Raw genomic sequence first — 14,830 nt, 5'->3', positions numbered from 1 at the left:
GTTATTCTGGCTGGGAGATTCTGAGAGCTTGCAGTGCAAAAAGTAATTTTCCAAGCTTTTACCATTATCCAATAGAGTCTATTCCTGAACTATGGTTTGACTCAACAGCAAGATGGCTGGTGATGGTTAAATTAATTGGTGGTTGACTTCTTATTTCCCAGAGGAGAGGGATATATTTCTTCTGAGCTTCCCACAGGCTTTACAAGAGCAGTATAAGAGACAGCTAGGATACCAGGTCTGGGGTGGAAGCTTGATATTATGCTTCTACAGCATTTCTCTTGGCCATCCCATCATCAAGAGAGGAGGTTATTTCTTTTTAAATTGTATTGTTATAAATTGCTGTAACCTTCATTGGGGACGCTTTGATCAAAAAAGTAAATGTAGTTAAAATATTCAAAAAGCATATATCTGTATCTTTATTTGTGGAATAGAGGTTTGCGTTATTTTTACATAATCCGCTTATAGAAAATGTTCACACCATGTGGGTACCTGTATATTTACTTTTTCCACCTAAACTTCTTTTAGTGAAATGACGTTGGAAAAGCTGGAAAATGCAGTGGAAGAGATAGACAGTTTTGGGGAAAGGGCAATATGGGCAATAATTGGTAAAATATATGAAGAGGATAGGAAATAGCTGGGGACCAAAAGGAGAAAGAACATAATGACATAATAGTAAAGGATGCTTATACAAGTGGAGAAAGGGTTATCATTTTGAGAAAAGTTGTTCAAGAGCTGACACTAACATATCTACAATCCTGTTACTTGATGCCCCTAGTTACAAGAATGTATTCACATGTGATGTTCTTCAAGCCTTCAAACCAATACATTAGATATCCAACTTTAATTCATGGAATTGATTTAGACAGTACTTCCTGTTCTCTCAAAACAGGAAACTGACAGATTTTTAATGGTTTCAGCAGTCCCTCAAAACCAGGATTCCAGATAGTGATTCCAATGATCCCACTAAGTCAGGATTAAAACTCATGGATAATTTTGGACAAGATATCATAACATACGTAACAGACTAACATGGCAAAATGGTTAAGTGTGTTCTTTTCTCTCTTATACACTTTTAGCAGATAGTACGTCAGGAATATGACCTCTACTATCAGATGTCTTATCATTCCTTTTTCCTTCCCCCAGGGGATCTTTCTCCTTTATAGTTTGAGGTGCTTTTTGAAGTGTAAGTTGTGATGGAAAGCATTATTATAATGAGCTTGTTAGATCAAAGTGACATCCACAGTTCAGCAACACAAACACAGCATTTGATCGGGAGTACCAGGGATTCACAGAAATGTTGGATTGGGATAGTCTTCAGAGCAAGTAACAACCCTAGGCTGCAATTCTCTAAACACTTAACTAAATTTAGTAGCAATCATCGAATGCTATTGTATTTCAGTTCATTTGTTCTTTTTAAGTTGTATTTCTTGCTTTATTTTAGATCTGAGTAGAAATGTATAGAATTGCACACTTGATTATGAATAGCTCTGCTTTTGAGTATAGTGACAGGCCCCCTCTGTCCACTTCCACACTAGGCAGGTCTTGGTGTCTCTGGACGTTATCACACGGGCCTGGGGGAAAGCAATTAGAGCTGGACAAAAGAGGATGGGATGGGAACGGAATGGGGAAAGGATGCATTTTAGCACACGCCGGAATGCCGCTGATGAGAGAGGCCAGTTTTCAGGAACTGTTCTGAACTTCTGGGGCAGATGGAGAATGGAATGGGAACTTCCAGGGGCATCGGTGGTGTTCTGGCACGTGGTAAAATGCATCCTTTTCCTGTTCCGTTCCCATCCCGTTCCCTTTCATCCTGCTTTAATTGTGTTCCCCTGGGCCCATGCAATAACGTCCTTTGTCACTACTTCTTTTTCATCAGTTGAGTGTCTCAGATTAGAGAAGGCTGTATCATTGGATTCAGAGTGATTTGTTAATCCCCCCCTCTGTGTGTGTGTGTGTGTGTGTGGCTATATCAAAAGAGGGGAGGAAATCTGAGTAAGCAAGGTGGCTATGTCTCCGTTGCTAGAGAATACAGGTTTCCCTTAGGTTACTGGTTGGCCACTGAATGAACAGAATACTTGACTAGATGGGCCTTGGTGAGACCCAGCAAGGCTCTTCATATGTCTTTAAGCAAGGAGTGCAAGACTTATGAGCTTGAACCAGCCTGAACCAGAATTAAACGCCAAACCTTTCCCTGCTCTTATGTAATGCCAGGTCAATGAAGAATAAGTCCCGTATCATCTATCACTTACTGATAGATCACAATGCTGACCTGGCATGTATCACAGAGACCTGGCTAGGAGCAGATAGCTCTGTAACCTGGGCTCAGGCCCTTCCGGCCGGGTACTCTGTCAATGAGCAGATAAGGGGAAGCGGGAAGGGGGGAGGCGTAGCCATAATCCATAAAAACAATCTCACTTTAACCAGGATACCTATCCGTGCATTAAACCACATTGAATGCATTTACCTTCGCTTGAAGACCAGGGAGAGTTTGGGGATTCTGTTGGTCTATCGCCCACCCCGTAACGTAACAGACTCCCTAACTGAGCTGACACAACTAGTCTCAGAGCTGATGTTGGAATCGCCTAGGCTGTTAGTCCTGGGCGACCTCAACATCCCTCTCAAGGGTGATTTGACTAATCTTACTGGTGCGGCTCGGGAATTCATGGGTTTCATGACAAACATGGGCCTCTCCCAGATAGTCTCTGAGCCCACGCATTCTGCAGGTCATACTCTTGATGTGGTCTTCTGTACCGAACAGGCATATCCATGGGCAGAAATAACTAGTATCTCCGCATTATCATGGACGGATCATTTCCTGGTTAAGGTTGGTCTGGAGACTACTATTCCTCCCTCTAGGGGTGGAGGACCAATTAAAATGGTCCGCCCTCGAAGGCTGATGGAACCCATTAGGTTCCAAAAAGCCCTAGGGGGTTCTATGGTTGGCAGTGCCAGTGACTCTGTTGAAGTTCTGGTTAATTTATGGAATAACAACATCACCAGAGCTATAGACATGATCGCTCCCAAGCGTCCTTTCCAACCCAGTAAAAACCGTAACCCTTGGTACACTGAAGAGCTTAAACAAATGAAGCGGGTTGGACAACGACTAGAGAAGCGTTGGCTGAAATCTCAACTCATATCTGATAAGATACTTCATAGGACTTTTCTTAGGTCCTATCAAATGGCGATAGATGCAGCCAAAAAATCTTTCTACTCTGCATGTATCGCATCTGTGAAATCTCATCCAGCTGAGCTGTTCAGGGTGGTAAGGAGTTTAACACAACTGCCTCCCACCCAGAACCCTCTATTAGAGTCAACCATAGCTTACTGTAATGCTTTTAATGATTATTTCACAGATAAAATCTCTCGGATAAGAGCTGATTTAGATGCCAACTTTAAGTCAGAAGCAATGAGAGAGGCATCCAACGCCTCTGCCATTACTGTTAGACTGGATCAATTTGAGTCGGTAAGTACTGAGGACGTGGACAAGCTCCTTAGTAGTCTGAAAAAAACGACTTGCCCTCTTGACCCTTGCCCATCCTGGCTGGCTGTCCAGGGGGGTGATATAGTCAAGCTGATGCTGAAAAATATAATCAATGCATCCTTCAGGGAGGGTACCCTGCCTTCTTGTCTTAAGGAGGCAGTGGTCAGACCACTCTTAAAAAAGCCCTCCCTGGACCCTCTGGATAGAAATAACTATAGGCCAGTCTCGTTGTTGCCATTCTTGAGCAAGGTGATCGAGAGGGCGGTCGCCAATCAACTACAGGCAGTCTTGGATGAAGCTGATTATCTGGACCCATTTCAAACCGGATTCAGGGCAGGATACGGAGTTGAGACGGCCTTGGTCGCCTTAGTTGATGATCTCCGTCTAGGCATTGACAGGGGAAGTGTGACCCTGCTGGTGCTCTTAGACCTCTCAGCGGCCTTCGATACCATCGACCATGGTATCCTTCTAGAACGCCTGAGAGAGTTAGGTATCGGAGGCACTGTTCTACAGTGGTTCCGGTCCTACCTTTCAGGCAGATTCCAGATGGTGGCGCTAGGAGACAGTTGCTCTTCTAAAAGAGAGATAAAATTTGGTGTACCCCAGGGCGCAATATTGTCTCCTATGCTGTTTAACATTTACATGAAGCCGCTGGGAAAAATCATCCGGAGACATGGGGCAGGATGTTATCAGTACGCTGATGACACCCAAATATATTTCTCTATGTCTCAAACTGATGCAGTGTCTATGGATGGCATCTCTCCTCTGAATGCCTGTCTTGGGGCGGTAATGGACTGGATGAGGGAAAACCGACTCAAGCTGAATCCAGGTAAGACAGAGGTACTTGTTATAGGAAACCCAAGCCCAGGTATGGAATTATGTCAGCCAGTTCTGGATGGGGTCACACTTCCCCTGAAAGACTCTGTCCGCAGCTTAGGGGTGCTCCTTGACTCGTCGCTTCACCTGACAGCTCAGGTAGATACGACAGTCAGGAGTACTTGTTATCAGCTTCGGCTGATATGCCAGCTGCGCCCCTTCTTGGAGCAGGGAGACCTTGAAACAGTTGTACATGCGCTGGTCACCTATCGATTGGACTTCTGTAATGCGCTGTATATGGGGCTACCCTTGTGCCAAGTTCAGAAACTTCAACTTGTACAAAATATGGCAGCCAGGTTAATTACAGGTACTCGTCGTACCGATCACATAACACCGGTTTTGAAATCCCTTCACTGGCTGCCAATTAGTTTCCGGGCAAGGTACAAGGTGTTGGTGATTACCTTCAAAGCCCTACATGGCTTGGGTCCAGAATACTTAAGAGATCGCCTCCTTCCATACTGTCCGTCCCGCACTCTAAGGTCCTCGGGGAAGAATCTACTTCAGCCAATAAAATCTAGGCTAACTTCAGTCACCCAGAGGGCCTTTTCCATCGCAGCTCTGAAGCTATGGAATGACCTGCCGAAGGAGATCCGTGACATTTCTACTCTTACAGCCTTTAAGAAGGCTCTTAAAACGGATCCTTTCCGGCAGGCCTTCCCTACCTAGTTCTACTCCCCATTTACTGTGACTTATGTCACTCTGTCCACCAATTCTTCTCTTAAATTTAATGAGAAGAATTAAATTAAAATTAATTAAAATAAAATCCTTGCCTCAAGAAGAAGAGCCCTCCCTCCATGACATCATCATCAGACCTGGGAGGGAGTGAAAAAGAGAGGCCCAACTTCCATCAGGCCTAACTGTGAATGTACTCACTTCGCTCTCTGTAATTTTATTGTATTTTATTTATTTATTGTATTTTATTTTATTATCTTTATTTTTACTGTTGTAACCCGCCTGGATTCCTTGTGATTGGGCGGGCTATAAATAAATCATTATTATATTATTATTATAAACTCTGTGCTCATCTGATGGTTAGTCCTGAAGGCCAATCACAAATATCCATAAGAATGATGGCACAATGTGGTATGATTGAGAACAAGCTATGAACAAGCTGTGGGCATATCTTCACATATGCTCCTATGCATGTTCATGGGAATGCACAGATTCATCCCCACCTCCACCCCCACCAATGGCCACACTCAGGCTGCATCTACACTACAGAATTAATGTACAGTCAACCCTCTGTTTTTGCGGGGATCTGTTCCAGACCCCCCCTGCAAAAACAGAGTTTCACATATATTCAAGCCCCATTGGCTTGAATATAGGCATATGGCTGTGGGAGCGCATGAACGTGCACCTTAGGCACATGCCCCATTATTTTCTTCCCATTCATTCCTCGTGCATAAGTGAGAGACACGGTTTCCAAAACCTCAAGAACGAAGGGAGGACTGTAGTTTGATACTGCTTTATCTGCCATTTCTCAATGCTATGAAATTCTGGGATTTGTTGTTTTGAGATATTTATCCTTCACTGTCAGGGAGCCCATGTGCCATAATGAACTACAAATCCCAGGATTCTGTAGGATGGAGCCATGACAGTTAAAGTGGTGTCAAACTGCATTAGTTTTGCAATGTAGATGCAGGCTATTCATCTTTCCCTTTTACCAGGTCAAGCTATTTCTTGTTTTCACATTTCATTATCCAATCTGTTTGCTTTTCAGCATATTCCTTTTTAGCCAATGTCCCTAATGTACAGTTTTGAGAACTCAAGCCATCTGACACACAGTGGGATCACAGCCTCTTTTTCAGACAGATCACCATGGCATGTTTTCATCAATGAAGTGTTACTTAAAGTATACCTCACACAGACCATTAGCTAAATAGTAAAAAACAGTCTTTTACAACCTTTTAAATATTAAAATCCTTCATTACTCCTAGTGCTTTCTTGCTTAGCAATCATTAGACCAGGGCCTAATTTGTTTAATTTCTGGGTCTAAAGGAAACTCCAGATTGTTAAGTCGGTATTGAGTGCTGCAAGGAGAAGAAAGCTTTGAACGATGAATATGCAAACTGAGCTGAAAAATGTGACTGGAACATCATAATCTTCCCCTCTTGAAATAAGTGTATTGTCAGTGGATTCTTCCTTTAAGTATTCAGGATATTGCATTTCTGGCTGAATGAAGAACTCTCATACTATTATACAGATTTCTTTGAAGTTAAGCATGGTAGATTCTACAGGCAGCACAAAACTTACTTGTTCTGCTTTTCCATTCTGTCCACAGTGTATGCCTTACCTGCTTTGACTCTCCTGATTTCCTACATGATTTTATAGGATGCAAACATACACAATGTAGTGCATGTAGATTTGAATAGTTTCTGAAAAATTTTCAGAGGCATAAGAACCAGTAGGGGCACACACACACTGTCTACTTTCAAGGCAATCAGAGTGATATGTGCCCTATACTCTTAGCCTAAAACTAAATTGAAATTGATCTAGATAATCATAGAATCTTTCATTCTGATGAAAGAATGAAGGGAGCACAAGGGTCATATTGTCTAACCCCTTGCCGTGTAGAAATAAACAACTAAAGCACTCCAAAAAGGTGGCTATCCAACTTCAGTTTAAAGACCGCAAATGAGCAGGACTCCACAACCTTGTAAGGCAGTCAATCCACTATTATAGGCACAATGTTCTCTCTAATGTTTAGGTGGGATTACTTTTCTTGTTATTTGAACCAGTTGGCTCATGTTCTAGTCTCTGTGGTATTAGAAAACAAACTTGCTCTATCTTCTACATGGCATCCCTTCAGATATCTAAAGATGGCTATTGTATCACCTCTCAACCATCTGTTCAATCTAGATATACCCAGCTCCCTAAGCATTTCCTCATAGGGCTTGGTTTCCAGATAGTTGGGTTTGATCTCATCCAGGACCTCTTGGAGCTGGAATGCCAGCACACTCTAATACTTTGCCCAGAAATTGAGTATTGGAAAGTGGCTAGTAATAATCCAGAATGCTAGGATTTGGGAAGGCTTTCATAACAAAAATCTCACAATTGTCTTTTAGGCACATAACCCCCCACCCTTATTAAATTTTCACACTTGCATAATAGTATAACTGTTTTGAAAACAATGATCAAAGAGTCATCATCAATGGCTGCACTTCAAACTGGAAGGAGGTCTCAAGTGGAGAGCCTCAGGGTTCTGTCACAGGGCCATTAGGTGACAGAGTTTAGAGAATCCTTATTAAGTTTTCAAATGACACAAAACTGGGAGGGGTGGCTAATATATTGGGAGATAGGAACAGAATTCAAAAGGAATAAATCAATAAAATAAAATGTAGTACAGATAAATGCAAAATTCTACATTTAGGCCACAAAAAACCAAACGTACAGGTATAGGATACAAGTGCATAGGATGAGGGATACATGGCTCAGCAGTATTATATACAAAAAAGACCTTGGGTTATAGTTGATCATTTTAGTTGGGAAAAACCCACAGTCTACAAGAGCTTGCATACCATTAAGCTGAAATCTTATAGAGGCATTATTTTGGAAGGCAGTCAGATAAGGTGGCTCTTTTACTTTTACATATTTGCATAATGTAAAGCCATATGCTAGTGGTTCCTCATTTGCATACAGCACAACAGACTGGCCTGAAGATCAGACTCAATTCTGATGTACGAGAATCCATGTTATCCAAATGATAATAGGCCAGTCTCAGTTATGATGTACGAGAATCCAAATAATGAAATTTTATTCATACATTTGGTACTGATACACCTACAGTGTACAACCAGTGAGTTATATCCAGATGTTGCTTTACTTTAGCACAAGGTTTTGAGAGCCTCTTTCTGCCCAAGGTCCAGATTCAATTTCAAATAAGGTATTGGGATCAGAAGGCCTCCTACCAGTGATGGATGGAGCCAGAGGCAAAAGGATGGAACTAGAAAAAAAGAAAACCCAGTATATTTCATCTTAAAATTCTGTTGCCTTAGGAGAAGCTTCCCAACATATTAGAATAGGGAAAAACATATACAAAGCAGGAAAATCAAACAATGATAGTGATAGATGAAGAGAAGGGCATACTCATTTGAGGAACCTGAGATGGCTCTGTTGAAACTTCAGGAAGGAACAGTGTTGAGGTTCCTCACATATGCTTTAGCAGGAAGTACCTCCTTCTGAGTAAGCAGAAGCACCTAATTTTGACTAGTTTTATTCCTACTTACATAAACCTTGAATTTGACTGCTACACCAATGCAGTTCCTGAGGGCTGGAAGACTGCCTAACACAGGAGAAGGATGTCACACAAAGGGCTGGAAGTGTTGGGGTAGATTGACAAAAATTGGACACCTCAGCTGATGACCCCCTCCCCCAATTTTACTTTTAAATGTATTCTTTGTGATACAATGTATGTGTTGTCTTTCTATCCTATCCATATGTGTATAATATGTAAAAATGAATGAAAAGTTAACATTCAGTGGTTTATTAAACTGGCACAACCTTTTTGCTTTGAGCTTGTTGTGGACAAATGTGTGAACCAATCTGTTAGTCTTCATCCAGGTCTGTATTAAAAGTTGCTATCCTGAGATTTGGCCAAGGATGAATCCAAGAGCTGTCTATGTATCTACAGATATAAATATAGACAGAGATTCAAAATACAATGAACACTACTAATGAGGATAATTATAGCACTTGAATATCTGTGTTGAAAAATTACTTCAACAACAGAAACACAGGGTGAAAAATGCCACTTGTTAGATGCTGAAGATCTTAATTGTTGATTTTCAAGCCGTTGTGTGGATCAGATAAGTTCATGGCCATTGTTGCATCATGAAGCACCAAAGGCAGGAATTCAAATGTCATAGTTTCCATGCCAAATCCCAGTGGTTGCTATGAACCCCCCATTTAATGGCTGACTCAGTTGTTAATAATTCTTTGTTTATTCATTCATTCATTCACATATTTATTCATTCACATATTTTTATATACTGAACTGAGCCAGACTGCATTGTTCCTCTCCTGCCCCTGAATTCTAACAGGAATCATTAGTGACAGCAGTATTGTAGCATGATGTTTGAATTCTGCTCATGTGAATTTTCAATTTTCTTAACTTGTTTTGTGTGAAGTGAAATGTAGAATCCAGGGAAACATGATGTCTAATTTTGTTTAAGAAGCACCGAATGTGAGTCTTCAGATTGTTGGTATGTTCTACATAGAAGCAATAAATTAATTGCTTCATGCTCTTAAATTCAGTCAAACTCCAGTCTCCCTCCTCGTTCTCTTCTTCCCTTGGATTAGGAGTGAAACCTCTGAATATCTAGGTTTTAGGACACTACTTTTAGGGAACTGTGCCCACCTGGAAAGTTTGTTCTGTTGCCAATATAGAGGAACAGAAGCTGCCTGATATTGAGTCAGACCCTTGGTTCAACTAGCCCACTGTCTGTTCCAGAAATAGGCAGCCTGGTGCTCTCCAGATGTTTTGGATTATAATGGGCATAAAGGGTTTATGAGAGTTTTGTTCCAAAACATCTGGAAGGCACCCTGTTAGCATGCACTTATACTACTCTGACAGCAGGTCTCTCAGGGTTTCTATGGTCTTTACAAGCCCCCTGTAAGCAGATGTTTGGAAGAAAGTCTGAGTCCTGCAGGTAAAGCATATGTCCTGTTAGTGAGTTTGGAGTTGTTACTGTATAAACTGCAATGAACCCTCCAGATACTGAGTGATATCCTTCCCCTAATAGCTGTTCAGAGCCTGCACTAATAGCTGGATTTTAATAAACATATTCCTGGGACACATTATTGATTTTAACATGCCCACTCTCATCCCCATCCCACTTGGTCACCTTCATGGGATACAACTATCTGGAAAAACAGCTGTAGTGACACATTTGGCTCTGTGGTAATCCTGAGACTGTTGAGAATGGTACTCTAGCTTTAGACCCTGGGTACTAAATAGGCAGAATCACTGCATTATATATATCTTCTTGAGAAGTTAGGCAAAATGATTTGGTTAGGATCCTCAGAATTAAGGAAGCTTCCTCTGCCTCCATCAACTGAAGCACACATTACTGCTGCCACATTCTTTTTTCTCTGATGCCATTTCACAAAAGTTTCACTTAGGCCCCTGTCCGTTGATATAGGACCAGGGTATACAACTGTGTGTGAACATTACTGTGCAGTGCACTTTACTAGTATAACAGAGGGTGGGTGGCAGAAAGCCAAAAGACAGAATAAGTTTAAATTTCAACATGACTATATCAGTTATACAGAAGAATGGCTTGAATGGAGATGCCAAGTTTCTGGATCACTGAGGGGTAGGTAATTACGTGTTATTGCATGAAAATCACTATTTAAATTTGACTGTAACTAAGTTCTCCCTACATTAGTACCATTCCACTGTATCTGAGAGAAAATACTCTGTAACTCAAAATCTTGCCTAGTCCTTCCCAATAAAGGTCTTGACTTAATAAAAGAAAAAAAAAAAATCCTAATTTCCAGTTTTCTATTCTTGACTTTGCAGCACTTTGTACAACACCTGTATTTCTAATTAAGTGCTTGTATGACCTCTCCTTCTCTCCCAGTTCCTTGGTTCTTGAAATGTCTCATAATCTCAGATCGCTGAGGAAGTTGCAGTTTTGTGTTTCAGACAAGCTCATACTACTGATGATCTGTAGTTGCACTTCATACTTTTTCTTATCTTTCTATCCTGATTTCCTGTGGTGATAGCAGATTTCAGCTGTGCACTTACGCTGAAAGAATCTGAGCTTTGCAGCAGGCTTGCCACTGCAAAACTAGTTAGGAAGGAAAGTTCATTCAACTGCTGAGTGCTTGTTATCTTGGAAAAGCAAAGACTGTTGAGTGTAAATGGGACTGTTTCCGCACTGCTCTTTATTGGGTTCTTCCTCTATATAGATTTTGCTGTAATTATAACATGAGCAGGTTTTTAATGCATAATTAGCCTCATTAATCATTATATTGTACCTGGTAGGTAATTTTGCAAGTTAAAACAAAAATTAATCATTTCTTGCATGAATAACCAAGCATTGAGCCTTAATGGGATCATGCAGCAGCAATCCCAAAAGCACTAATAAATTCATGGCTGAGAAGGCAGACAAAACAGGTAGGGGATGGTTTTACACATCTGTACAATGTAAGAGACAAGGAATGTTTTCTACAGCTGAACTAACGGATTTTGACAAAGCAACTGCTAGTCATTTTGTCACCTTAGATAACAGGTCAAACTAATACTTTTTCTACTTACAACCACAATCTAAGTCCATCGTGGTGAACCTATGGCATGTGTGCCAGAGATGACACATGAAGCCATTTTTCAGGGCATGCGGAGGACAGGGAAGAAGAGGAATAGGCACGTTCCTCTTCCCAGTTATCTCAGGCCTCTGGCTGCCCCAGTCCTTCAGCTGTCTTCGGAGAGGCAGCTGAAGGCCCGGCAGGGTGAGGAGGAGAAAGAGGAAATGCCTGTTCCTCTTCTTCCTGCCATCCTAGGCCTTCAGCTGTCTTGGGAGAGGCAGCTGAAGGCCTGGGAGGGTGCAGGCAGAGGAGGAGGAACAGGTGCACACTTGTTCCTCCTCTTCCTGGGCCTTCAGATGTCTTCGGAGAGGCAGCTGAAGGCCGGAAGGGTGGGGGGAAGAAGTCCTGTCCTGGAAGTCCCCCCTGGAGGGCAGAAGTTCCACCCCAGGAGTCCTGTCCCCCCAGAAGTCCCACCCCAGTGGTGCCGGAACGCCTTTTAGTTTGGACACTTTGTCCCTAAAAAGTTCGCCATCACTTCTCTAAATCAAAACAATGCTAAAAGAGGGGTTGTTACCAAATGTTACATGTGTGTGTGTGATATTCAAATAGTGACTTTGAATATGAAAACAATGATGTCACAAAAACACAAACATATTTCTTTTTTTAAAAAATTGTGAAATGTTGCAGGGTATGGGATAGATCTGTTCAGTCACTTCAAGCCTGTAAATCTGCCTGTACTGAACTCAGCTTCTGCTGCCAGAGTCCTTGTTGGCATTATGGCCAAACAGTAATAGTTATCCAGTATGGAAAAAAAACTTGTATTAATGATCATGTTAGTTACTTTTTGCATTAGTTTGGCAGTTTGAGACTCTGAAAAGATATGAAGGCTGAGAAACAGACTGGGGAAGGGAATTTTCTTCTGTTGCTAACCTTCTTTAACAGTTCTCATAGCTATTGTGGGGGAGGTGGATCACACTTGCACACTTTGATTATCTTTGCTTCTGCACTATATAACAGTGATGTAGGGTCAAGTTGATTGACTCAGACTCAAGTCAAACTGAAGTCACTTCAGTGACTGGACTTGGACTTGACTTGGCAATAAATGATGTACTGACATTGATTCAACTTGTGACTTGTATATTTTTAACAATTGACTTGCTTCTGTTATTCACTTAGTGCAGCAGGCAAGACTAGAGCGAGGGGAAGGAGTCTGAGAGAGACCTTTCTCAATATGAGGAATCCATCTCTTCAATTATCCTGTCAGAAAAAGAGACAGGGATGCTGCCTCAGCAAGTGTCCCCCTCGGAGCTGAGGAAGGGGGAAGGACCCCAAATGGCAGCGGTGGTGCTGAGTGGCTCATCTCAGAGTGGAGTGCCATGGACTTGACATAATTCTCCCCTTCACCTCTGCCCCAGGCCCACGATAAAGCATAAGCAGCTCTGGCAAACCAATAGGCTGGTGGGCCTGGCCAATGTAGCCATTAAGAGCATCTTCAGCTTCCTCTCCTGTGACAAAACCAGCTAGCTTTGCCTGATGAGGAGCTGACTAGGGAGGTGGAGAATGAAGGGAGCTGAGGAGGAGGAGGAAAAGGGGATGCAGGAGGGCTTGGCAGGGTGGGACTTTGGTGTCATAGTGAGACAAGTTGCCTTGTTTGCCAGTTATTATTATTATTATTATTATTATTATTATTATTATTTATATAGCGCTGTAGATTTGCACAGAGCTGTACATAAAAACAACAAATATAAAAGAGTAAACCTGCCTATGGTGTACAATCTAAGAAATGATAGGATAATACAAATAAAATACATAGTAATACAGGAAATGGTTCAATAAAACAGGCAACAAAAAGAACATCAGATAGCAAGTGACAATCACGCAATGTCTGGGAACGCTTCTCTGAACAGGATGGTCTTCCACTCCATTTTGAAGCTGTCTAAAGAAGTGATGACCCTTGCTCGCGAGGGAAGAAGGTTCCAGGAGTGAGGGGCAGCAAGTGAAAAGGGGAAAATCCTAGATGGGGCAGAGGAAATCCTGGGCTGGGACAGCCGACTTTGACTACCAGGGCCCTAGTGGGAAGGTGAGGAGAAAGAAGGTCAGATAAATAAGGGGGGGCAGCCCATGGAGGGCTTTAAACATTGCCAGCAGGAGCTTGTACTGAATATGGAAAGGGAGGGGGAGCCAGTGAAGGAATGCCAACAAAGAAGAGATGTGGTCAGAGCGGTGGGCGGATGTGATAATGCGTGCAGCTGAATGCTGGACAGAAATTAAAGGACGGAGGTGAGAAAGAGGAATGCCAGCCAGGAGGATGTTACAGTAATCAAGTCGTGAGACCACTAGGGCATGGACCAGGATCTTGGCAGTAGAGGCGGAGAGATATGGTCAGATTTTGGCAATATTGTATAAAAAGAATCTACAAGCCTTGGCTGTGGTCTGGATCTGAGGGATACACGACAGAGAAGAATCCTTTCCTTCCCTGTTTCGGTTGACAGGATATGTCTTCTTCTCAAAATTGAATCAGAATCATTTCTCCAAACTCTTAAATTCCCTCACCAGCAATTTTCTGGCTTCAGGCAGAGGTCGAGGTCTGTTGTGCAGTGGGACAGGCTCCTGAGTAAACCTCAACCTCCGCCTTAAGCCCATTGTCTATTGCTGTTCCCCTGAGAAATGTGCCCCTCCTCCATTTATTTATTTTTTAAAAGTTGGCCCCTGGGGTTGAAACTTGACATGAGACTTGACTTGAAAGTATCTTGCAAGGGTTTGAGACTCAAGGTAGAGACTTGAGACTTGATATGGAGTAAAAATCTATCACATGAAGGCCATTTACACTTTAATAGCGCTATTCTAATGTTATGTAGCAAGAACAATGCAATGGTGATATTGAAATAGTTTCACAGGTGTTGCAATAACAGGGCATTAACGATTCACAAGGAGGAAAATAGCGCTTTTACATTCCGTATGTAGGAAGATGAGGTGGTGATCGGAAAGAAAAAGATGGGTCATCTCTCGCCACTAAGGAACTTTCCTGTTTCACAAGCATGACACAGAAAGTAATTCTGCTGACTAGACACTGGTAGGCTGTGGGGATTCAGTTTATTTCCAGAAGGTTCAATGACAGATTTTCAATAGTGCTATTGAAATGTGATTGCCTGGTGGCACAGTGGTTAAATGCCTGTACTGCAGCCACTCACTTACAAACCACAAAGTTGTGAGTTCAATCCCAGC

General features: G+C 42.1%; 1 protein-coding gene across 1 annotated transcript in view; it reads left to right on the top strand.

The window, feature by feature from the left end:
* Positions 1–14,830, top strand: part of LOC149319202 (NALCN channel auxiliary factor 1-like) — a 449,646-nt gene that overhangs the window by 258,445 nt on the left and 176,371 nt on the right. The gene's annotated exons all lie outside the window — the stretch shown is intronic.

This window comes from Sceloporus occidentalis, unplaced genomic scaffold, assembly GCF_023333645.1.
Source record: "Sceloporus occidentalis isolate IW3139 unplaced genomic scaffold, rSceOcc1.0.p SCAF_2, whole genome shotgun sequence".
Classification (NCBI taxonomy): Eukaryota; Metazoa; Chordata; class Lepidosauria; order Squamata; family Phrynosomatidae; genus Sceloporus; species Sceloporus occidentalis.
The sequence above is the reverse complement of the archived record's forward strand: the minus strand, read 5'-3'. Positions and strand labels throughout refer to the sequence as shown.